At 45.2% G+C, this 26339-nt stretch overlaps 1 protein-coding gene across 8 annotated transcripts in view; it reads left to right on the top strand.

Annotated features, from left to right (window-relative positions):
* Positions 1-23384: 23384 nt before the first annotated feature.
* PSEN2 (presenilin 2) overlaps positions 23385-26339 on the top strand; it is a 31998-nt gene continuing 29043 nt past the window's right edge. For 3 of the 8 annotated variants that reach the window (XM_073338687.2, XM_073338691.2, XM_073338690.2), the window contains exon 1: positions 23395-23444. The gene's annotated coding sequence lies outside the window, so the exon portion shown is untranslated. Of the gene's footprint in view, positions 23454-26339 lie in introns of all 8 variants that reach the window. The other 5 variants (XM_073338689.2, XM_078852260.1, XM_073338685.1 and 2 more) reach the window with 4 other exon arrangements.

Here is a 26339-nt window from a genome sequence, read left to right as displayed (position 1 = left end):
AAATGTGGTATTTTTGCCTTTTTCCCTTTAATAAGATCCTGCTGGTTTTTATTTTATTGGTACAACATTTTGGTGGAGAATTGCGAAAGGGGGAATATTGGTAAAAAACCTCAGTTATTGTAAATATTGGTGTGCACACCGCCAGCTCTAGTGAGCTAGGCATTTCTATTAGGTTAACCAGACCTGCTGGCCTCCGAGAAGGTAGCAGGGGACCTGCTGGCCTCCGAGAAGGTAGCAGGAAAAACAGATTAAACCAGACCTGCTGGCCTCCGAGAAGGTAGCAGGGGACCTGCTGGCCCCGAGAAGGTAGTAGGGAAAACAGATTAAACCAGACCTGCTGGCCTCCGAGAAGGTAGCAGGAAAAACAGATTAAACCAGACCTGCTGGCCTCTGAGAAGGTAGTAGGGAAAACAGATTAAACCAGACCTGCTGGCCTCCAAGAAGGTAGCAGGGAAAACAGATTAAACTAGACCTGCTGGCCTCCGGGAAGGTAGCAGGGGACCTGCTGGCCTCCGAGAAGGTAGCAGGGAAGAACAGGTTAACCGGACCTGCTGGCCTCCGAGAAGGTAGCAGGGAAGAACAGGTTAACCGGACCTGCTGGCCTCCGAGAAGGTAGCAGGGAGAAATAGGTTAACTGGACCTGCTGGCCTCTGGGAAGGTAGCAGGGGACCTGCTGGCCTCCGGGAAGGTAGCAGGGGAAAAACGCATAGATTAAGCTATGATTTCAGAATCTAGGCTGTGTCACTTGCTAAGTAATACCAGCAGTGACAAAGAGATTGAAATATCCATGTTAAGATGTTTAAAAGAAAACAGGGTAAGCCAGTACTAGAGGGAGGAATGGAGTCAGAAGGAACTCCAACCTCACCTTTTGTTAAAGAAATTACACCTTTTAAACAAATCCTTCAAAAATTTGGGCACAGTCCTTGGACTAAACAAGCCCTAGCTGATGTCTGCACTATTTCGGACCTAGAGGATAGATTGGCTCAGTATATCCTCATATACAAACCTTCTAGTGCTGCCAAAAGAGATGCAGCAGCAATTTGGTTGTTGTGGGAGGCATGTAAGGATTCTTCCCTCCGCTTGTCTTCATGTAAAGAGGAAAAGGCACAAATGGAAAAGGGAGCAGACAATTGGAAGGTGCTGGCTACAAATATCCAAAGCCAGCTGAAAATAGTGAAAGAGGCACTCCAGGAATACAAAAAGAGTGAAAAAGTTAACTCTGCAGAGGCTGGAGGGAGGCAGGTAAAGGGGGAGAAGGTCCTATGTACGGCATCCCCAGGCATAATTACAAAGAGAAAAGAGAGTAAAAAAAAAAAAAGTTAACTCTGCAGAGGCTGGAGGGAATTAAGCAGTTAAACTTTGTATTTCACCCAAACAACTTTTAACCAAAAATGTTAAAAAGGAAAAGTGTTAGAGCATTCTTGGTTTCTTTGCAGCCATTCTGAAAGAAAAATGGGCCCTTTTCCAAAGGAATGTCTGTAAATTAGCCAGGCAAAAATAAACTATCTGATTAAAATCATTTGACTGGACAATTTAGTCAAATTTGCTAAAAGAACATAAGAGGGTTCTATTGGAACTTAACTGCCTCAAATGTATAAAGGGAATGTAAGATGTAAAAAAACAGAGCAGTGTGGAAGGGATGTTAAGGAAAAGAAAATGTGTATGTATCTGTCTGTGTGTGTGTAAATATGTAAAGTTCTAAGGACCAGTTAGTTTTGTTTTTGTTTTAAATAATGCCACTAAAAATCCATTTGACTCTTTAATTCAAAGTTGCAAAACTGACAGACCTTTTTGCTAGACACAGGTAATTAGTGTTGTTTGGCTTTGGGATTTGGCATTTAACCCTTAAAAGGTAACTCAATGCTTTACAAAATTTAAAATGTTTTTAAGTTGTGGCTGCAGCAGGGCAGTCAAAATCAGGAGAATTTAAAAAAAAAAATTTGGATTCTTTTTGTTTTGTTTTTTGTTTGTTTTTGTAACAAAATAGCAGATGAGAGTTGTAGTAAAAAAAAAATTCTAAAAAAGACAGCGCCTCTCTGAAGCAACAGCAGGGGTGAGGTGCACAAAACAAAAAGAAGCAATGTTAGAAACACTGAGTCTTAAAATGGCTCTGAGTAATCAGACTGTCACTTTGATAAAGGTACATGAAAACTCTGTAAGCAAAAAAAGAAATAGTGACACCTTATGTAAAAATGGATCTGGATAATGTTATAGAAGTTAAACTATGGAAGGAATGTGCATTTGCCCCAGAACATGTGCAGGGTATATTGTAGAAGGGGCAAAAGAAATGCAAACATACCATGCTACTTAATTAAAATGCTATTAGGGCTCCAAAGGGAGCCACAATAGGTTGGGTTTTCTTTTTCAGATTGCTGTGTGTTTTGGAAGCAGAAGTTAAAAGTAATCAAAACTCTGGTGAAAGTTGATTGTGTCCCTTTTAAGATAGAGTCTCTGAGCTGCTGATGGCTTTAAATCCAAAAGCAGGAAGTTTCTGTGAAAATGCAAATTACCTAAATGATAAAGGAAGGAAAGAACTAGCAGCACAAAGGAGCTGCAGATAAAGGACATACCTGGTCAGCAAACAAATTGTCTAAATAAAAGGCATGGGATAACAAGATAATTTTAGTAAATTTAATGATAATAGGTATCCCTGTAACAACGTATAGTGTGTATGATTTTTGGAAAAATCCTTTAAGGTCGTATGGTAATGATGCTTCTCAGTTATTACCTGTAAATAAAACTTAAAGCTTAACACAGCAGGAAAAACATTATAAACTTGGTCTGCTGTATAAGAAGGAAAACTCAGGGATTTAATGACTAAACAGTGGGATAATTTCCCCATAACCCTTAAAAGATAAAAGCCATTGAAACCTGGCCTGCCTATAGAACAAAAACAGGAAAATATGGGGGCAATTTCTCTGTTTTGCCTGCAATCAGCAAGGGTATTTGTAAAAGAAATATTTTAAGCAATAATCTGCCACCCCAAAAGGGGTAGAAACATGTTCTTTTTGTCTTTCAGAAAATCAGGAAAAGCTGCCAGCTGAAAAGCAACCCAATACCATGAATCTACTGTCACAATAGAAATTGTGTTCTGTGTTCTATGTTTTGTCTTGTGTTTTGTGTTGTTGCTAGCACTGTTGTGTGTTTAAAAAAAAAAATACTGAAGACCTGCAGGAACTTAAAAATAAATTAAGCTTTCTGTCCCAGCTACAGGACAGCCTGATACAAAAACAAGTACATGCCAATGTAGACTTGGTCCAAATTGGTCTGGGTAACCTAAAAGGCCAATGGAATCTTTAGTAATGGCTTAATACTACCACATGGCTTATCCATAAGAAAAAAAATATTAGAAATAGGAAACTACACAGCCATAGCTATGGGATGCACTGAAATGCAGATACTTGCACTAGCTACTTTGGAACACAAAATGTTCTGGGTCATATTGGGAAATATTAAGGGTTTGATGCATTTGTTAAAAAAGAAAGAGATCATTGTTTGACACTTATCAATATGAATGGATGCAATATGTTTCCAGTATTGTAAACCAGACTTGTTAATGGGAGAAATTGTTGTCAAAATTGCACACCAACAGTCCCTGGAGGCAAAGGTATTGAAGGTTAACCCACTCCCCATATTACACATGGGATCCTTTTGGCTACCCTGGACCTTGAGCCAGTGGGCTGGGGAGGGAGGGAAGCTATTGGACACTAGAGGTTGTACCGAATGGACTCCTCAAAAGTGGGTGTGCCTCACCTTGCCTGTTGCCCCAGAACCTTGTAGTAAAGATACATCACTAGGATCATGTATGTGGCATGAATTGGAATCACAAACTCAAATTGCCTCACAGTACTTTCTCTTGAATAGGCTACATAGAAAGTGACACTGACGATTATAAATCTTAGTGTCAAAAGGGGGATTATGTTGGATCATATTAAAGAAGTTCTGTATTAAAATCACAAATGAGTTTGATTCCCCATAGTTCAAATTCCAGGGTATTACTAATTAAGAGGTCTCTTGGTTTTTGGTGCTGTTTCTCTCCCTCTATGTGTGAAACTTGCAAGCTGCTAATTGTGTTAGTACATTCTAAAACAGAGTCTGTTCTCAAAGCAATTCACAGAGAGAGAGACTCAAAGCAATACTCTGACAACAGAAACAGCACCCAGAGACTCCCCGCCCTTTTGTTGTATTAACAATTGTGATTAAAATAGAGATAGAGGATGCATGTGGATGGATGCTTGGTGTGGATAATAACTGAATCATCAGGGAGGTGCCAGCCTAAGAATCCAGTGTCCATCGGCTGAAGAAGGCGTCAAGTGGAAATAACCAGAGGACCCCCCCCCCCCGGAGGGCCGACTGGAATCCACCCAACAGCCTCAAGGATGGGAGAACCAAAGAACAAGATAACATCTTGGAGCCGTCAGGAATGTGCTATCTGCTGATTGATTCAGCAACAGCATGATGAAGCAATTCCCATAGACTGGCATAGGAAGAAATTCCTATAAAAATAGACTCTAAAAAGTGAGAACTTTGGGGTCTGATTCTGCAAACCAACTTTCAGGAGCATCAGATGAGCATCTGACAAGGCCCTGCTCCCTCCTCATGTCCAGGCCACCTGGCCAGTGGCTTGGCATGAGCAACTCTAAGGCTGGTAACTATGATAACAACCTTGCAGAACCTGTGTGTGTGGGTGTGTATGTGTGTGTGTGTGTTTGTATGAATGAATGTGTGAATAAATATGAGATTGAATGGAATGTTATAGCTATAACTAACTGTTTACTATGATTCTTTCTGTATTCACAATAAATGTGGTATTTTGCCTTTTTCCCTTTAATAAGATCCTGCTGGTTTTTATTTTATTGGTACAACAATGTGAAATCAAATAAACTTACACTGGAATGTGAGAGACAAACTACTTAGGGGAAGAAAATAGTAAGACAAAAGAAACCAGCAAAGGCCTTAATGACAGTGCTGAGGAATTTACCTCACTCAGGGTATTGTTACTGTGATGTAGCAGTTTTGCTGTCTAGGAGCACATAGATCGTCCCACAGCATAAGTGCCACCATCACTCAGTGTAGACAACAAAGCATAATTTACAAATGTCATGGTGTCTGACATGTGGCTCACAACTCAGTGTGCCAATCTTAGGTCAGACTGTCAGAAAACAGGACAAACACCCCAAACTGATGGTATATTCTATAATTAGATTCCACCAAGCCAGTAACAAATGTGCACTGCTGGAGTACCAGATTAGTTTTACCATGGAGCCACTCACAGTCCCCTTAGGCTGTCCAGCCCGCCTTGCCACTCAGACAAGCTGGACTTCTGTGATGAAAGGTTATTAAAACCAAAAATCGCCACACATTAGGTTACTCCCAGCCCCAAAAGGCCAAGTCCAGGGATGTTCTGGATCTTACACCAAAAACAAACACCAATAGCCAACCCTTTAGTAAACTAACTGAAGATTTATTAGCTAAGAAAAAGAAATGGGGGTTATTGAGAGGTTAAAGCAGGTGAAATACATAACAGGTGAGTCAGAGGTTAAGTTCAAATGATAGCAGTGATGTGGTATCTACTAGTTTCCCATAAGTCTTTCAGGGTTGCCCAAAATAGCTTGGGGGACCTCTGTCTTGTATCTGGAACGCCTCCCGACAGCATCCAAATAGATCAGAGCTGCAGAATCATTCCCAGCGTTCCTTCTTATAGTTGAAAACAGTCTGGCAAGCTTTTCCATCAGAGCACAGGTCCCTAGATTTACCATTGTTGAACACATAAAGACCAACGCTTTGAAGTCGACTTGTTTCTTCATTTACATTTCCAAGGCTCCAGTCTCCAATGGATATACATAATGTAAACACAATGTGATAGCCAGAAACAATTCTTCATTGGTTTTCATGCAGCTTTACACATCAAGTCAATTCACATTTAAACACTAACATACATTTCAATCGAAGACTAATTAAGATACAGACAGATGGAAACAATACAATCAACCTCTTGATTTCTATCAGCATAAGTGAATTGTTCTGAATACATATTGATACACTTAACCCTTCTTTGGTATTCATACACAAGTGAATTGCCCTATTGTCATGATCTGAGCTGGTTTGTCTGTGTCACACAGCTGGTAACCTGTTTAGACAACATCAGAACAAAATAAAGGCATTAACCTTCCTTCAAAATACCAAGACAGTACTTTTCTTGTCCATTAGTCTATGTTATAGCAAACCCCATTCAACTATTATGAGTCAAATCCTTGGTCCACAGGGAGCTTGAGTGGCTAGGATGGGTAGGGGGACTCTCTGTGGGACATATTTTTTGGGGGGGAAGGAATCTTTCCCCCAGCCTGCTCTGCAGACACTACTTCAGCATCGGGGCTCCATTACCTGGGACCAGTGCATTTCCCTTCCATAAGGAGGAAAAGGACCAGTATAATAGTGGTTCTGTATGGGGAGATTTTGGCAAACCAGTAAAGTACCTGAAACCACTATTGCTTATTGCTTAAAGTAGTCAAGTCAGCAGGCCATAAATTGGCCATGCAGTGGCCTTAGCATAACCAAGGCAGGTGGGGAGGGGATTTGGGGTGCCACAGACCAGGCAGCTTGACCCCACGTCCTTCCCGCTAAGAATGTTGAAATTGCAGATATATGTATTTTAGGAAAACAGGAAGCTTGTCTATAACATACCCTGAGGAATGTGTCTGTCAGGGTCCCAACGCATGGACACTCTGAAAAAAAACAACAACCCATATCTGGTTAATTGATGATCATAAGGAAATCTCTTGCTTGACCTTTAAAAATTGCTTCCTAAGCAAGTTTTCTTTAAGGGATATGTCATTGTATTACTAATGTGGGGGGAAAAGTTTGAGGTAGTGGAACTTCTCAGAAGGGGCTCTTCATGGACTCTCCCTCTGGCTGCATCTTGTGTTCCCCACCAGCAGACAGGCTGCCACTGTGCCACGGGAAAGCCACGCTCAGCTTCGGTAATTATCGAGGGTTGGGGGTGTTTTACTAACCTGTTGCGGACATGTGTAAGTGCTTGAGACTAAGTAAAGTTTAGCTTTAAGTGAAAGCACTCTTGTGTTGTTCTGTCTGTGCCAGCCATCTATCGGTCGGACGACCATGTCTCCCCTGATTTATTTCCTGACACCACCTCGCACAGAGTAAAAGTTACCAAGAGCTTTGGATTGAAAGAACCCCAGGTAACATCCACTGGCCCTGTCCTCACTCTCCCCAAAACAATCCCTTTCTCCTGGGATGCAGGGTTCTCCTGCAGAGCAAACTTCATGTATGATTGCTATTTGTATTACAATAGCACCCAGAGGCTAGGTGAGGGATCAGGGTCCCGTTGAGCTAGGCACTAGGCACTTATATATCTAGTAAGAGCCAGTCCCTCCCCCAAAGACCTTACAGTTTAAATAGACCAGACAGACAAAGGAAGAATTCTTAACCCTATCTTATCAGATCACAGGCAGTCTGTGACAGAACTTGGAAATCATTACCTAGGCTCTTGTTCAGTGCCTTATCCACAAAAAGCCAGCCTTCCTTAATTCTTCTGAATCCTCCTACTTCCTTCCTGCAGTGGGTCTGGTGGTTAAGGGCTCTCCATGCCCTCAGAAGAGTAGGCTTGACTGGACATTTGCTATGTAGGGGGTATCCATTCAAGGAATGGGGATAATCAGAATAGTTAGATTAGCTCGACTTTGGGGTTAAAAGTCAAACTCAGACCTATTGAAAAGACAGGGACATAACCATTCCAGTGGGAGAAACTTCAACACTTAGGCTATGTCTATGCTACAGCATATGTCGGCAGAACTTATATCGCTCAGGGGTGTGAATCCCCCCCCGCCCGCCAAGTGTCTGAATCGCTCAGGGGTGTGAATCCACTCCCCCCGCCCGCCAAGTGTCCGACAGAAGGGCCAATGTGGACTGCGCTATATTGGCAGGCGAGCTTCTCCCACTGACATAGCTTCTGCCGCTCACATCGGTGGTTTTATTATGCCAACGGGAGAGCTCTCCTGTCAGCATAGTGTCTTCGCTAGACACGCTGCAGCAGCACCACAACATGTGTATGTGTAGACATGACCTTAGTCTACAAAGAGTTCACACCCCTCTACTGTATGCCGAATGCTGAATGCCTCCACTGCTGAATGCCTCCACTGTAGAGCTAGCTATATTCACTGTAGAACTGTAGAACTACAGGCCAAATCTTGCAGCCCTGAGTCAGTCCGGAGTTCACCAGGAGTTTTACCTGAATCAGGATGGCAGGATTTGACCTTAAAAAAACATTTTCATGCTGTGCTTCTGAGCCATGAAAATATTTTAACAGGGGAAATCATTTAACTGACATTTAAATGGTTGCTTTGGATGAAACTGTGAAATGAATCAGAGGCAGTTAGGGAGCCCACAGCAAGAGGCCCGAAATAAACAAACATGAGATTAAACAGCTCTGCACTAGGCTATAGAAGATGAAAATGGAATTTTGGAAGGAAAGCAGAGGTTGGGTAAGATGATATTTAACAGCTGGCAGTGAGCACGGAGAAGTGGTGATCATTCGTCTTCATTAAGGATAATAGTCACTTAGCACTTCAATGCCACTTTTCATCCATGGATCTCAAGGCACTTTACAAAGAACAGTGATGCCAGGTCTACACTACAGACCTATATCGGTATTACTACGTCTCTCAGGGTATGAAAAATCTATACCCCGAGCAACGCAGTTATACCAACCTAACCCCCCATATAGACAGCACTATGTCGATGGGAGAGCTGCTTCTGTTGACATAGCTACTGCCTTTCAGGGAGATGGATTAACTGTGCCAATGAGGTAAGCTCTTTCCCACTGGCATAGGAACATCTTCCCTTAAGCGCTACAGCAGTGCAACTGCATCAATGCAGCTATGTGGATGCAGTGAATACGTATAGACCTGCCCTTTGTATCATCACACCCACTTTACAGGTGGGAAAATGGAGGCAAGGAGAGATGAAGGCCAACAGTTTCAGAACTGGCCACTGCTTTTCGGTGCCTCTGTTTTTGGGTGCCCAGATTGTGATAGCAGATTTTCAGAAGTCCTTGGCCCCCAAAGCTTCCACTGACTTCATGCAGAGTTGTGCCAGCTCAGAACATATGAAAATGAGTGTCAAGATGTCTCAAGTTGGGCACTCAAAATGAGTGGCCATTTGTGAAACGTTGGCCTACATGACATGCCCAGGGTCCTTACTGCACTTAAGAAAAACCACAAATGGGGACCATGAAAGGAGGTGTGTAACTCATTAGTAAAGTGTCAGACTTTCAAGTATCCAGGACAATCACAGATGTTAAGATTAATTAGCTAATTTGCCCCTCTTGAAGTGATCATGTCCATCACATGGGAAAACAATAAGGAAAGTGTCTTATGGTGAAAATGCTAGAAGAGTCTCCAGTTTTTGTTTTAAGTTTGTATTGTGATAGCAGGTGGGAACCCCTGTTAAGGTTGCATTGACTTTTGCACTTAAAGCATCTGTTCAACCTCTGTTTTATAAAGACATGTTCTTGGTTCTGTTTTGAAACATACCTACAGTTTCAGGGTACAGCAGGAGAAAGTAACAGCATGAGTCAAAACTGATTTAGTTAAATCAGCACAAACACCTCTGTAGACACTCCTTTTTCAGTTTTAGTTAGGCTTAGCTGGTTTAGTTTACATTGACTAGGAACGGTTTTAAACTCAAGCAAAATAAGCCACTGTGAAATCAAAATAGCAGCTACTCACGGGTTTGCACCAGCTTCATTAATTGGCTTAAAAAGCAATCTAGTTAAACTGGTGCAACTTCTGTATTTAGACAGAGTCTGAGAAATAGTATGACATTTAATCCGAAGGAATTCCACTGATTAACATGGAGAAGTAGGTGAACTTCAGTTAGAGGAAACAAATATTAAAATCAAAGGCCAGATTGTTATTTTATAAAAGTGAAAATGTCCCAGACGTAAACAAAACACGATAGCTCAGATTTCCTACCATTCCTAACATCAGTTCAGCTCCACCCCCAGTGGTACCAATGGGCCCAATTCAGTAAGATACTTTAGCATATGCCAGGTTTCAGAGTAACAGCCATGTTAGTCTGTATTCGCAAAAAGAAAAGGAGTACTTGTGGCACCTTAGAGACTAACCAATTTATCTGATGAAGTGAGCTGTAGCTCACGAAAGCTTATGCTCTAATAAATTGGTTAGTCTCTAAGGTGCCACAAGTACTCCTTTTCTTTTAGCATATGCATAACTTCAACCATTAAAGTCAATAGGGCAACTCTTATGCTTAAAGTTATGCACATGCTTAAGGACCTTGCTGAACTGGGTCAATGATGGGAGCCCTAACGTGGACAAGACATGTCACTTGGAACCTGCTACTTTAAAGAGGTGAGACACAGGAAAATTGGATACTACTATAAACGCACTTCTAATGCTTATTGGTGTATCTGCGGGAGAACCTTCAGATGAGGTTTCTTTGAGAAATCTTGGTGAGATCTAGTGCACCAGACAAAAGCAGCGAGGTTAGAAGAGAGATGTAGCACTGAATTAGGCACGTCTGACTAGCATATCAGAATCTGGCAAATGGAATGCAATTTCGAAACAATAGCTTTAAATAGTGCCAGGAATTTTGCAAGAGACATTTTACAGATAAGCTCCCCATAAAGGGGAGCAGTCAATGAATTTCACATATGTTTGATAAAATACACCTCAGAGACAGTCATGAAAGGTAACAGACTGCAAAGCAGTAATGTGTATAACAAGAGGTTCTGCCGCAGATGGAAATCCATACACAGAAGGTCTCTGCCCTCTAGTGTGTGTTCTAAGCATCTCTTATAGGATACAAAGGGCCAGATGCAGAGACTACATCTACACAGCAACTGGGAGGTTGCTTCCTAGTGCCAGCAGACAGACACACACTAATTTGAGCGGAGCTAGCGTGCAAAAATAGCAAGGTGACCACAGCAGTATGGGCTCTGTGACAGGTTGGATCACAGAAACCCCCTTGGGGCTGCAAACTGATGTGTTGAGACTACCCCTGAGCCCGCTTTCCCTGCCAGCTTGGGAGTTCAGTGCCCTACCTGGTTTGAGCCAGACCCACTAGTCTGCTGCAAACCCAGACCCAGGTCTGAACCATGTCCCCCAACAGCTGAAGGCCTAAACTGAAAGCAGCTTAAGAAGTGTTCCTGTCTTTAACACTCGGATGCCCAATTCCCAATGGGGTCCAAACCCCAAATAAATCCGTTTTACCCTGTATAAAGCTTATACGGGGTAAAGTCGTAAATTGTTCACCCTTTATAACACTGATAGAGAGATATGCACAGCTGTTTCCTGCCCCCCCAGGTATTAATGCATACTCTGGGTTAAATAATAAGTAAAAAGTGATTTTATTAAATACAGAAAGTATGATTTAAGTGGTTCCAAGTAGTAACAGACAGAACAAAGTGAATTACCAAGCAAAATAAAACAAAACATGCAAGTCAATGCCTAGTACAGTAATAAAACTGAATACAGATAAAACCTCACCCTCAGAGATGTTTCAATAAGCTTCTAACACAGACGGGATGCCTTCCTAGTCTGGGCACAATCCTTTCCTCTGGTACAGCCCTTGTTCCAGCTCAGTTGGTAGCTAGGAGATTTCTCATGATTGCAGCCCCCTTTTATAGCTTTGGCACAAGGCAGGAATCTTTTGTCTCTCTAGGTCCCACCCCCCTCCCCCTTCTATATGGAAAAGCACCAGGATTTAAGATGGATTTCAGTACTAGGTGACATGGTCACATGTCCTGTGAGAGCCCAAGCCTTCATTCCCCCCAGCCTGACTCACAGGAAGGCCTGCAAGCAAACAGAGCCATCCACAGTCAATTTTCCTGGTTAATGGGAGCCACCAAGATTCCAAACCACCATTAATGGCCCACACTTTGCATAATTACAATAGCCCCTCAGAGTTATATTTCATATTTCTAGTTTCAGATACAAGAATGATACATACATACAAATAGGATGACCACACTCAGTAGATTATAAGCTTTGTAATGATACCTTACAAGAGACCTTTTGCATGAAGCATATTACTGTTACATTATATTCACACTCATTAGCATTTTTCATAAAATCATATAGAGTGCAACGTCACAGGCTCACTGCTTGAGTATATACCCAGGGCGTTGGGCAGGATTGCGTGTGTGGGATTTGGAGGATTCCATTTCCATTTCCAGGATTGCCCTCCCAGCTGCTATGTAGGCGTTCCCCAGAGACATGAATACTAATGGATAACTTGAATTTCTAGGTCCAGACACTCCACTCCATTTCTGTGCACGGAGGGCACTGTGACCAGGCAGATCCCACCTGAGAAGGATGGATCCCATCCATATCATTCCTAAGAACTTTTTTTTGTATAAAGTGTATATATTTAAAACTTTTACTTTCTTTTATCCCAAGGTTGATGCTGCTCCCATTAAAGACAATGGGAGTTTTGCCATTGATTTCAGTTGGAGCAAGCTTAGGCCCAAAATCCTGCTTGCCCTACTCATGTGCACAATCCTGTCAGCTTCACTGGAACTAAGGTACACAGGATTTGTCCTTCAATCAGCAAAGCCAAGAGGAATCCCAGAGCTTCAGAGGGACAATACTGATTTTCCAGTCTATGACATTCACCTCTGAAGGAGTCATGTGATTTCTGACCAACATTCAGACACGCCGCTAACTGGTTAATGTCCTACTAATGAACAAAATCTTCAAGAATTTACGGAAAGTCTTGCTGTGGGCATTTAAAAACAAAAAATTCTCTCTCAGTCAATAGTTCCCATGAGTGAGCCTTTGATTCTTAGAATCAAAACAGCTGATGGGAATCAAAACAGTTCTGGGAAGGGCAAAAGTAACTTGACAACTCCATTTCGCATGCTGTGATTTAAAGGATAGAAATGATCTAGTTGAAGTATTCTTAGCTTTGTTACTAACACCTTACATTAGTAAAACTGAGGGCAAGACACTCTCCTGTGCCCAGATCAACTCAATGCAGAGAGCAGGGTGGGCAGTCAGGGTGTAGATCAGAGGTGGGTAAACTATGGCCCGCGGGACCGTCCTGCCCAGCCCTTGAGCTCCCGGCCGGGGAGGCTAGCCCCTGACTTCTCCCCTGCTGTCTCCCCTTCCCCGCAGCCTCAGTGTGCCATGCCGCCAACGCTCTGGCCCGCTGCTACTGCCGGGCAGCACGGAAGTGTGGCTGGCTCTGGCTGAGTGGCGGGGCTACAAGCTCCTGCTGCTCTGAGCGGCATGGTAAGGGGGCAGGGGGTTGGATAAGGGGCAGGGGGTCCCGGGGGCAGTCAGGGGACAGGAAGCGGTTAGATGGGGCAGAGGTTCTGTAGTGGGGCAATCAGGGGACAGGAAGCAGGGGGTGTTAGATAGGCGTGGGAGTCCTAGGGGGAGTCTGTCGGGGGCGGGGGTGTGGATAGGGTCTGGATAGTCAGGGGATGGGGAACGGGGTGGGGGGGGGTTGGATAGGCATGGGAGTCCCCGGGGGGCTGTCAGGGGGCGGAGGTGTGGATAGGTTGAGGGAGCAGTCAGGGGACAGGGAGTAGGCGGGGTTGGATAGGAGGTGGGTCCCAGGGGGGTGGTTAGGGGCGGGGGGTCCTGGGAGGGGGCCATCAGGGGACAAGGAGTAGGCGGGGGTTGGATGGGTCAGGGATTCTGAGGGGAGCAGTCAGGGGACGGGCAGTGGGAGGGGGCAGATAGGAGGCGGGGGGCAGGCTGTTTGGGGAGGCACAGCCTTCCCTACCTGGCCCTCCATACAGTTTCACAACACCGATGTGGCCCTCGGGCCAAAAAGTTTGCCCACCCCTGGTGTACATGGTATTGCCTTGATGGCTCTTATTTGAATGAGAACCACTGAAATGAGTACAGTGCCCCAAACAGCTTGCATTCCATTGTGTGAAACTAGAGTGTCTAGCACAGTGGTTCTCAAACTCTTTTACTGGTGACCCCTTTCACATAGCAAGCCTCTGAGTGCGACCCCCCCTTATAAATTAAAAATTTAATTAAAAAAATTTAAAAAAATTAAATTATAGTTAAAAATTATAAATTATATTTTCTATATATTTAACACCATTATAAATGTTGGAGGCAAAGCGGGGCTGGGATGGAGGTTGACAGCTCATGACCTCCCATGTAATAACCTTGTGACCACCTGAGGGGTCCCGACCCCCAGTTTGAGAACCCCTGATCTAGCAGAACTGACCTGTGAGGATCATTTAAAGGAACTTGGTATGTGAACTGTAGCCTGGCTAAAGTAGACACGTGAATGTTTATAAGTATCCAAAGGGCATAAAAACCAAGGAGAGGAGCCTTAGGCCAGACTATACCTCCCAGATTGTCTCAGATTCCATATTGGTAAGTGAGGCTTATTCACCTTTGCAAAATACTTTGATATCCTTTGGTGGAAGAAGCTCATGAGTGATAAGTGTTAATTAATGTGATATTGCATTATCAACTCCATGTTTCAGAGTAGCAGCCGTGTTAGTCTGTATTCGCAAAAAGAAAAGGAGTACTTGTGGCACCTTAGAGACTAACCAATTTATTTGAGCATAAGCTTTTGTGAGCTACAGCTCATTTCATCTGAATGCATCCGATGAAGTGAGCTGTAGCTCACGAAAGCTTATGCTCAAATAAATTGGTTAGTCTCTAAGGTGCCACAAATCCTCCTGTTCTTTTTGCAACTCCATGTTGTCTGTTTTCCAATCCATTCTTGCGGTCCTCATGTCTAAGAACCTTCTATAGCAATAGTTATTTATCTTAATCCTGAATATACTTGCCCTCAAACAAAAAGACACACACAAAGGACCTAACAAACTTCTCTGCACTCTGTTTAGTGGCCTCTATTCTCACCTCTGCAGGAATACCCAGCCAAGAGGAGTGGGAATTAGTGGGGAAGTAGGGTTTTCTCCCCAAGCCCCTTCAGAAGAGGCATAGGGCTCTGCCCCCAAACACTGAAATCTCAGAGGATTCATAGTGAACAAGGAGTTTATATAGGTGTAACCCTTCTGCCCGTCAGAGTTGGCAGCAACAAGGGCCGGGTTCAATATCTAGGGGTTCCATTCCAATAACACAATGCAAACCGGCTCGAGCCCCCACCCAGTGACCTGGGACAAATATATACCACCCCCGCTGGGCGCCTCCAAGAGGCGATACTTCCCCTCTCGCAAGCACATAGTCTGAGTGTAGCAAAAGTCTTTTAATAACAGAGAGAAACAATGTGGCATTATGTTGGGGAAACACCACCAACAGGATTCATAACACAACCCATGAGCAAAAACAACCCCACCCCAGGCAAATTGGGGCATGCCCTTTTCCCTTTGGTTCTTGAGTCCAGCAACCCCAAATCACCCAAAGTCCCAAAAGTCCAATGCCCCAAAAGTCTCTGTCCCTGGTCAGGGCAGCCCCAGAGTTCGAAAGTTTATCGGCGGAGCTTTACCTCCCAACCTGGGTGGAAATGGGACGGGGGTAAGAGGCACCTTACGTGATCTGAAGCTGACCGCCCCATAGCGGCGCTCCGCTCCGCCAGCCGCCCCACAAAACTCCTTCGCTCAGCTGCACTCCGCTCCACCAGCCGCCCCACAAACTCCTTCGCTCAGCTGCGCTCTGCTCCGCCAGCCGCCCCACGAACTCCTTCACTCAGCTCCACGGCCCACAAGCAGCTCCTGCCATCCACACACTGTTCCGCGTCAAACTGCTTCACCAGCCGTCCCGCAACCTGCTCCACAATATATCTTCAGGCTCCCCCACTACTTAACACAACACTCAGTGATTTCAGCTCTTAGGTGAATTCAGCTTATAGTAGGGGAGCCCCAGTGCTGGTGCACTGTCAGCCCAAAGTGAGCTCAGCAGCCTATAACTAGACTTCTAATGAAACCAAAATTAGCTCTGATATTCCACAGTGGAGAGAGGAGGAAGTGCAATCAGCATGTAAGGCCCTCACCAAGGGGCCCATGCCACCAAGTATTAATACTTGTCCCCAGCCTCTCTCCATTCACACAGTTTTGGAACCCATGACCCTTGCCTAGCGAGTGCTACTTAGTGAATGGTGAATCCCTCCATCATAACAAAAGGCCACGTACAGTTCCAAGCACAGTTCCCATAATCAGGGTAATAACAATTTATTCTTCCTGCCCCAATAACAGAGACACTGGGGATCCCACAGCAGCCAAAGTGACCATTTGGGCAGCTATGGTCTCATTCTAGGCGTGGTGGGTGTGCCTATGCAAATGAGATCAGCCCCTGAAGTTCTTTTCCACAACTTGCCACACCTCACCACCAGATGTCAGGGTGGAGCTCATCCTGACACTGCTTACATCGGGATGAGCTTTGCCTCCCTACTGTTGACTGGCCTCTCCAGCTCACTGAAACCACTGTTCATGGTTCCAGGATTTCCTCAGCCACCTGGTGCCTCAGGAAGTCTCTTGGGTGGGCAGGGTCCACAGCATGTAGGGAAAACAGCATAAATTACCACAGACCATCTGCAGCAGTTTGTATAGCTGTGGTCCTCATGTCTGGGCAGAGTGTGAGAATCCAGTGAGAGTTGCAGGCCATCCCTTTCCCTTCCAACCTGGGGAGCCCAGGTCCTCATGGAAGGGCTTTTCCTTCTGTACCGATGTGGTACTTGCCTTTCCTGCACTCCTAAGGGTGGATCAGCAGGCACATTCTTCCCGGTGCTGAGCCGCTGCCAGTCTGGGGTTCTGTCCGCTGGCCCCTGCCAGCCGGGATCCTGGCCCCCGGCCCTGCTCAGCCAGCTGCCGGCCCGGGGTTCCGTCCATCCAGGCCAGCACTGGGCTGAGCGGGGCCGGCGGCCGGGACTCCGGCTGGCAGCAGAGTTCCACTAAAAATCAGCTCGCGTGCCAACTTTGCCTCAGGTTGCTGACCCCTGGTGTAGAGGTTCTTGTAGGGGAGAGCAGGAACAGAGGTGGTTCTGGGCTTCTGCAGGGGTCTCCTTTGCCAGAAATACTGTTTGGAGAGAGGGGCCGGGGGAGGGGAAAAGGACAGATCAAGGAGCCTTAAGACAACAGTGGATGAGGATCAGACTTTCTAGGTTCAATGCTGTTGCAGAACACTAGGAGGAGCTCCAGCATGCAGGGGATGCTGTTTCAATAGTCTGTATTGCCTACTTCAAAATCAGGAGTCAGGACCCCTTAGCTTAAGCACCACAAGGTGAGTTTTGTTTTTTTAAACTACAGTTTGGGTTCTTTTTTTTTGCCTTCTGGTTTGAGTCTTTAGAGTACACTCAGGTCATGCTTTCCAGCTTTTCTTCACAACCATGAGAGACGAATTTTTTTTTCTCCCCAGTGAAAACAGATTCTCACAGTCATATGATTCCAGGAGCTGGTCCTTTAGAAGAAACACCAACTATCATGAGACTTGCAATAAAATTGCAAGAGAGTTGATAACACTGCCTATTCTCATAGCAAAACAGTGGCTTTTGTTGGTGTTTTTGGAGGGTGAGAAGTAGCCTGGAGAATGTGCCTTGAACACAGTAAAACAGAGATTAATTCAAAACATTTAGAAACTAGAGAACACCGCACACCCAGTAATGCCTATTTTATGACAAATGAAATTTAGGAGCTTAACACTTTTACTGCTGGTCTGAGTCCTTTCCTACTGCCATACCAATTCCAAGCATCGGGCTGTAAGTGGGGTTTTCATATTTTGACAGGTTCTGGATAAGAGTAATGTTTATCAGTTCTAAAATATTTTAGATCTTTAGTATCATCAGTTCAATGGGTTGGTCTGAATTACTGTTGGCCTCCCTGGTAATTGTTGCTTATCTTGGATGGGATTACTGCTTTGATACACACATGCAGACCTCTGCCTAAGTAAATTGCTGATCCTGTAATCTAATCTGTGTCAGTGGACCTTTATGCCTGTGCAGAGTCCCACTTAAATCAAACCTCCACACTGGTGCCAATGTCTGAGTGTGTGGCTCTGGTTGTAATACTATGCAGGGGTCTCCTGTGATTAATTTTCTATCTGACACTCCACTCCACCACCTTGGGCCCATGCCACTTCAACTTGGTTTAGGTCTCATATCTTGCTTGGTTCGCTGCTGTCTTATGGCATCCATAACCACAGTATCTGCCATGTTATAAATATGGAAGTCAGTGGAACATTAGGTCCTACCTGGTATATGTATCAGTACAGTGTGGATGATCAGGGAACATTCAGCCAACTGTCAATCAGTAAGTGCCCCTTGAAAGTAGATATGGCCCTGAACAAAGTTCAGACTGAATGGAAATGTCCCTAGAATCTTGGAGTGTTTGAATCCAGATTTTAGTTCTGTCCATTATAATAATAGGGGCCAGCCATACTGTTCAGAGCTGGATCCCAAATTCAGAATGAGGGGTTGGATTTGAAGCCACACAGCAGCATCTGGCATGCATGCTAATTCAAGGAAGCAGCAAAGGAATAGGTTTCCTGCTGTATGCCATTCCATGCCTGTCACCTGGTCAGCATCTCAGAGTTTGCAGTTCAAAAGGATGCAAAGTTCTGAAAGTCCAACAAATGTGCAGACCCACCTCAGTGTCAGCCAGTGTTTGTATGAGAAAGATGTGCACCTTGATGTTATATGACTCCCCATTCTTCTCACAGCAAGACCCCCGCTGCAGTGCTCTGCCTCAGTTTCCACACTACATTCCTCAGCCAACTACAGTTGAAGAAGTGACTTGCTGAAGTGATTTCACCCTCCAGCTAAGTCATTAACAAAAGTCCACCCCTTCTGGGGTACTCCTAGTCCAAAAACCAAAAATAAAAAAGTCTTTGTCCCAGTCTCACACTGACCCAGGTCCTCCTTTCTAATTCCAGGTTTGGCCCTTCCCAGGCTCCTTTCCCAAGCAGCCATACCCAGCTCTTCCTACCTCAAGCCTTCCACGGGCCTCTGCCTGCCTCATACTTTTCTCCAGCTCCACAGAGCTTTCTGCTCTCCCCTGCAGCCAGCTCTCTACTGCTGGCTGCCTTCCTCTTAAGTTTCCAGCACAGGTGTAGCAGAGAAAGGCTAGTTGATCAGGGTTGACTGACCCAAAGCCTCCTGGCCTTTAGATGGGCAGACCACCCTGTTACACTTCAGTAATTACTTTTCCCAGAGGGGTTGCAGGTTTCCAGGCTCTGACAAATCTACCAAGGCTCTTGAGCAGGGGTGGCCACACATGCGGCTCTTCAGAAGTTAATATGCAGCTCCTTGTATAGGCACCAACTCTGGGGCTGGAGCTACAGGTGCTAACTTTCCAGTGTGCCAGGGGCTGCTCACTACTCAACCCCTGGTTCTGCCACAGGCCCTGCCCCCACTCCACCCATTCCTGCCCCCTCACCTGAGCCTGCCATGCCCTCGCTTCTCCCTCCCCCAGCCTCCTGCATGCCAGAAAACAGCTGATCAGGAGATGCAGGGAGGGAGGGGGAGGTGCTGATCAGTGGGGCTGCTGGCAGGCAGGAGGCACTGGGAGCGGGGGCGGGAGAACTGATGGGGGGGGGGGCTGCTGATGTATTACTGTGTGTCTTTGGCAATGTACATTGCTAAATCCTGGCTCCTTCTCAGGCTCAGGTTGGTCACCCCTGCTCTTGAGAAACACGGTCTGTGTATTCTAGAGTAAATGTTCCAGAAACCCACACCACAGACTGGTCCTCTTGCATGTCATCTAGGTATCTGAAGAGGCCTTTAATGCTATTCTGATGGATAGTGTTGTGCCTATTGCCACTGGAGAGCCAATGTAGCACCTCACTGTTTCACTTCTGTCAGAAATCATGCTTCCAGCTGTTATTTATACCTCCTGACATTAAATATCCATGACTCACTGCATACACGTGGACAACTATAACAGTTTAGGCCAGATCAGTGTGGTCCAACTTTTGCTCTCTCCCATGAGGGCAACCCCTATGAATGTCTCTCTGTGTTTAGAAAAAAGGTCAGTCAGCTGATAATAGTTTCTGGAAAGAGAATGTGACCTTCTGTGCTGGAAAGCTGAAGTTTTGTTTGTCAGATCTTCTTAAGAGCCGCTTCTCCCTCTATTATTTATGAAAAGTGCTTTAAGGAAATGACTGCACAGATTTGTTTGTTTAAAAAAAAAAGCAGCAGAAAGCCTTTTTCTGGAGTACGCACTAATATGGATTGGGCAGTTAGTAGAAAGGATTCTTTAGCTTCCCCTAAGGTCAGATGCTTCTCAAGGGATGTATTCAGAAATAGCATGTGAAGGGACTCCCAGGCTGAAAGCTCCTTAGCAGGCACTCTCAAGGAAGGAGTCTGACAGACCACATTGTCTTAGAATTATTCACTCACATACTACAGACATACATAACTAAAGCAGTTTTTTTCTCCCTGGAAACCAGATATAAACAGACAGAACATATACTTGGAGGGAAGCAGGCTGAGCCTTACATGACCACAGTCCAGTAGTGTTGCTAGTTAGGGTTGCCACCCTGCCCAGGTTTTCCCAGGATTGTCCCTTTTTTGAGGTAGCTGTCCTGGAAAAATCTGTAAGGGTGCTCAGCACACACTGCCAGTTGTCCAGTTTTATGGGCTCAGGAAATCCCAGTTTTTAGTATTTTGGAGGTGGCACCCCTATTGCCATCTTGCAATTTTATTGTCAGTCTTGCACTATTTGGCATTTTCTTAAAGCCCCAACTCCTGGAGTCATATGAATACACAAGGTTCTCAGCTTTAGTGTAAAAAACAAAGTAAGTTTCTAGTTCTGATAGTTGCAGGGGGAAATATGAAAATGTGGCCCAAGTGCACCCTAGAGGCTTAAAAAAACAGAAGGCAAAGAAAAAGCATCCCACATTTTTATTTTAAAATCTCAATTTTTAAATTAATCTTGTGCTTTTAGGGGGCCTGTCTCATAATTTTTTAGCACTTATATTTGGCAATACTGCAGTCGTCTTTGTTCAATCTCCCTTCTCCTCCTGGGAGAGACAGACTAGAGCTTTGGGAGTGCTGGTGTTCGGGAGAGAGGTAGACACCTAGTTTGATATAGATACTCCAAGGTGCTTCCTTTACTCTGGTAACTAGAACCTGACAGAAGAAAGGAAGTCAAAGGGTCAGTTAGTCCAGAAAGATAAGCCAAGAAGGCAAAGGAGTCAGCAAGGGGCACAGTTTTTAAACTGTCAGACAGTACTGTGATCGTTTAAGATATATAGCTAGAAATGGCCCAAGTCAGAAGAAACCAAGAGTGAGGCAAGCAAGGTGACAAGGCTCTGGGTATATATACTCTAGTGCCAATTACCATAATAGCTAGCAATCATTTCTTATGTAAATTAAATCTGCACAGTGAGGTCCTTGGTGAACTTAATGGAGTTTTCTTCTCTAAGTTCTCACTTCCCAGAATAAGGAGACTGCTTGGGAAATAATCTTTTTTTAAAACTCACTATCTTGCTGATTAGGGTCCAAATACTTTGTCAAGGAGGAGAGTATTGCAGGATCTCCTGAAAGCGGTCAGACTTACTGTAGAGTGAATTCTTCCAGTTCTATGGAGAGTGAGCCTACCTGCTCTAATGGAGAGTGAATTACTCCATCAGTTACTTTTGTACCTGCTAAAAACAAAACAGATTGGGATTGTTTTTTTAAAGAGAAAAGCCAAATGCCATGTCACATGGCAATCTGCAGTGCCAAGGAAGATCTAACGTGCTGATACTCTTAATAGTAGAGCAGATGCTCAGACTAATGACAACATTGAAGCAAAAGCTTCGGACCACTCCAAAATCCTCTGAACTGCCTGGTTCTTTGCGCCGTCGTTTCAAAGCGAAGCGTGGGTCAAACCGCAAGAATTCCTTAGCTAGGCTAAACCATGGGGACCCAACAGCCCGGGCTCTGGAGCTGCGCTAGACCAGGCAAGCGAATACGCTCCTATACAGCTCCAGAGCGCACTCACGCGCCATATGACCCAGCCGCCAGCTGGGAAACCACGGAACTCCGCCCACGCCCGCACGCCGCCTTCCCATTGGCTGGTCCTCGGCACCTTTCCCCTCTATTGGAGGAGAGGCTTCGGGGTGGGAGGAAGCAGGCAGTGGGTGACAGCCGACTCGGCTAATCAGAGGCCGCGCTAATCCTAAATCCGTGGTCGGAAAGAGAACGCGGCGGAGCCAATGGGAGCGGAGTTGTGCCGTGCCGTGCCTGGGTAAACAGGCTCACGGAGCTCGAAGTGGTGCGGAGCCGGGCGCTGCAGATGTGGCTGGCGGAGAGCGCTGCGCTGGGCCGGGTAAGGCTGCCCCGGGCTGCGGGAGCCTCTGCGGCCTGGGCCGCCTGAGCTCTCCTTGCACCGGCTTCCTGGAATTGCTGCCCCGAGATCCGGCGGGGCGGGGCGGGGCCGCAGGCGGGTGGGTGCCTGGAGAGCGCGGGCGCTGCCTTGAGAAGCCCAGCTCTGGGGGGGCACCGTGTCTCTGCGCCCCGAATGGGCCCTTCCTCGGACCCCCGCAGAAGGGGCTCGACAGGGACAAGGCAGGCGGGGCCTGGTGTTGCAGCTCGGGGCCTCCGTGGGTAGCGCCCCCTTACAGCCCTCCCTGCTGAGGAGGGCTTGCGGGTGACCCCTGCCCAGCGTGTCACGGCCCTGCAGGTCCACCCACTCGCTGACCGACCTGGGTCTCCTGCCTCGTAGCCGGGGCGGTTGCAGTTGGGTTGTTGGGCTCAGTTTTCCAGGCGCTTTCCTGGTGTCCGTCCCAGGCTGGGGCTGACTCCTTGTCCCTGCGTGCATACTGGCAACGTGAAACCGCTGCCTTGGTAGGGCGAATGTGGACTCACAGTAACGCTTAACCATAGGTGCTGGAACTGGGGGTGTGGCAGCCCTCCCTGGCTGGAAGTGGTTTCCATGGTATACAGCGTTTACGGTTTTGTTCAATGTCTCTCAGTACCCCCACTATCAAAATTGTTCCAGCACCCATGTGCTTAACCCCTGTATGTATTTGCTGTTAAAAGCCCTATTGGAAGGCCCTTACCCCTGGTTTCTAATGATACCTTTGGTTAAGGCCAAAACAACTTTAAAAGTCTCTTACTCTTTATACTGTTAGTTCAGATCTGAAACAACCAATGAATTAAACTAAGCCAGTCACTTTTATTTTCTGTTTCTGATGCCCTCGTCTTGTGTTATGGTGTTTGGCTTGAGAAGACTGCAGAACAGCTACCGACAAATTGTTTTAGAGGAATTTTTTTTAAAACACTGGAGCTAAAAATTTGTTTTTGCATAGCCCCGGTCTTCTAGAATGAACTGATAACATTGTTCCTTTCTGAATATTCCCTTTTTCATGGACTACCGCTACAGCATACCATCATGTTCATTTATCTATAGGTCTGTGATTTAAATTGGAGTGAACCTGGGGAGTTAACAAGTTAATCTTCTTGCTTTATAAGTATTTCTTTTCCTTTTTTTAAGCACTGTTCGTCTGAGGATCTCCAAGCACCCCATGAACATCTAGCCTCACATTTCCCCTGTAAGGAAGGTGAGCATTTGTCCCTGTTTTCTAAATAAGGAAGATGAGTGATGAATCTATTGAGTGGCTGGCTGCTAGGTTCTAGGGTAAGACTGAAGCAGAGCAATGAATGAAACCCAGGTCCTGATTCTTAGTACTAAAACAACAAGGAGTCCGGTGGCACCTTAAAGACTAACAGATTTATTTGGGCATAAGCTTTCATGAGTAAAAAAACTCACTTCTTCAGATGCATGGAGTGAATATTACAGATGCAGGCATAAATCTACTGACACATGAAGAGAAAGGAGTTACCTTACAAGTGGAGAGCCAGTGTTGACAAGGCCAATTCAATCCTGGAGATGTGGTCCACTCCCAATAATTGAGGAGGAGGTGTCAATACCAAGAGAGGGGAAAACTGCTTTTGTAGTGAGCCAGCCAGTCCCTATTCAAGCCTAAATTAATGGTGGTAAATCTTGCAAATGAATTGTAGCTCTGAAGTTTCTCTTTGAAGTCAAAGGTGCCATCGGAATCTTTGTTTTTTTTGTGGATACAGACTAACATGGCTACTCCTCTGATATTCTTAGTACTGTGACTTAACAATAGGTAACTTGCCCATAGTTGTAGAGATTGAGCCCAAGATACAGCCTTGTGGTTAAGATACAGGATTATTATTCCTCCTTCAAATATTTATCACTATTACCACTTGGTATTTGTTTGGAATGAATGTTAGTGATCCTCAAATGAGTAGCCTAGAAAAATTCTCTGGCACATGGTTCTCAGAATGTTTCATAGTGTGAATCAGCATCCAATACTCTTACTAGCAGCCTGCCCATTTGCAGTCACATAAAATGATGTTTCAGAGTAACAGCCGTGTTAGTCTGTATTCGCAAAAAGAAAAGGAGTACTTGTGGCACCTTAGAGACTAGCCAATTTATTTGAGCATGAGCTTTCGTGAGCTACAGCTCACTTCATCGGATGTAGCTCACGAAAGCTCATGCTCAAATAAATTGGCTAGTCTCTAAGGTGCCACAAGTACTCCTTTTCTTTTTATAAAATGATGTAGTGACAGTTTTGTGTGATGGGCTCTGTTACTGGCTGTGGTGACCAAGCTGTATAGGAATGTTGTATAAACTTTAGGCTTTGAAAATGTTGCTGTGGATCACACTGAGATGACGACAAGTGAGACTTCCTTGGCATTAGAAATCTGGCAATCTTAGCAAAAAGAAAGCTAGACCATAGCTAAGGAGTTATTGCTCATCTGAGAAGGGTTTAATTGAGAGCCTGAATTCGGGTATACCTCCCAGAAGGGGAAGGCCTGAAGGTTTCCCATGATGACTAGTGACAGCTTTACCTGACAACGTCCCCATTCTCTGTAAATGGTAATAACTTTCAGGGAACTATTGTCGATATCCATATGCATCCTCTAGCATCCCTACTTGAGGGTGGACTTTTTTCACCTACATGATCCCTACTCTTGCGTTCTGCTCTCATACTGGAAATTCCAGTAATGTAGGGAGAGTGGACTGCCACAGCCAACAGAATTTACTCTGTGGATATGAGATGGGGATTTTACCCTTTTAAAAATGTACAGAGTGAGGAGGGAGGTAATAGGAGGATGGGGAAAATCTGCTCTAAGTCATGCATACATCATTCATCTTATCAATATTTGAATTCATATGCTATCTGTTGCAGCAAATGTCTGTCAGACTTTCTACCTGAAGGGAAGCATGTTTAGTCAAAGCAACAAGACTGAAGTGTTTAGATTCCTTGGAACCACAGAGCCAAATCCAGGGGTGGATGATGACAAAATATTTTTGACACCTTGGGGCCCTAGAAGGTATTGGAGTCCATTGTACCACAGCAGGGATAGTCTTACTACGTGGTTGGCTGCCTGAAGAGTTTACAGTCTAAATAGACAAGACCGAGGGTGTGAGAAAGGAAGCATTGTTGTTCCAGTTTTACAGATGGGGAGCAGAGGCCTAAAGACATGAAGTGCCTTACCCAAAATCATCTTGGAAGCTCTGTGGCAGAGCTTTGAACTGACCCCAGAATTCCTGAGTGCCACTCTAGTGCTTTCACCACAAGACTAACATTCCTCCCCTAGAGCTGACTTCTTAATACCAAGGCAGATGAATTCTATACTGTGTATGATTTAATGGCAAGGTTAGGGTGGGGCACCTTTTGGCTGAGTCACTAAAATTAAGTGTGGTCTGCTCTGCTTGGATGTTTAAAAATCTTTACAGGATTTCCTAGCAGACACATTTACTTCATTCTAGGCCAAGATTTCACCTCTCCTCACTCTTTAGAAATATGCTGGTTGATAACTGTTGCTGTTGGCATAGGGTTGATCTAGGATTCTTGGGATGAAAGACACACTGTTCACCTACAGTATTTATCACCTCTTCTATTAGGGCTCAGAAACAACTATAACAGTGTAACTGAAACAGGGATATCTATGCCAGTCCACTGAGCCTGTAACAATAGTTCTGAGAGGTGTGAACTGCCCCAGGTGTTAACTCCAATGCCCAGTAATGATGATTTAAATGTCAACATTAAGGCCATGTCTACACGAGAGAGCTTACAGCTGTACCGATGCAGCTGTGCCACTGTAAGATCTCTTGTGTAGCTGCTGTATGCTGACCGGAGAGAGCTCTTCCATCAACATAATTAAACCACACCCAACGGGCGGTGGTAGCCATGCCGGCGGGAGAAGCTCTCAATTTACTATGATTGATATCTCATTTTGATGCCATAAGTGGGTGGTGGTTGGGAGTTGGGGGACACATAGTAGTGTCTCCTAATCAAGAAGGAACCAACCCCAGGGAGCCCAGCAGAGCACATGGATGTAATCAGGCCCTGCTGAAGAGTGGCCCAGGCATCACTCAGTTTCATGCTTTGAATGTCTACACAATTTAC

Source organism: Lepidochelys kempii, chromosome 3 (genome assembly GCF_965140285.1).
Source record: "Lepidochelys kempii isolate rLepKem1 chromosome 3, rLepKem1.hap1, whole genome shotgun sequence".
Lineage (NCBI taxonomy): Eukaryota > Metazoa > Chordata > Testudines > Cheloniidae > Lepidochelys > Lepidochelys kempii.
The sequence above is the reverse complement of the archived record's forward strand: the minus strand, read 5'-3'. Positions and strand labels throughout refer to the sequence as shown.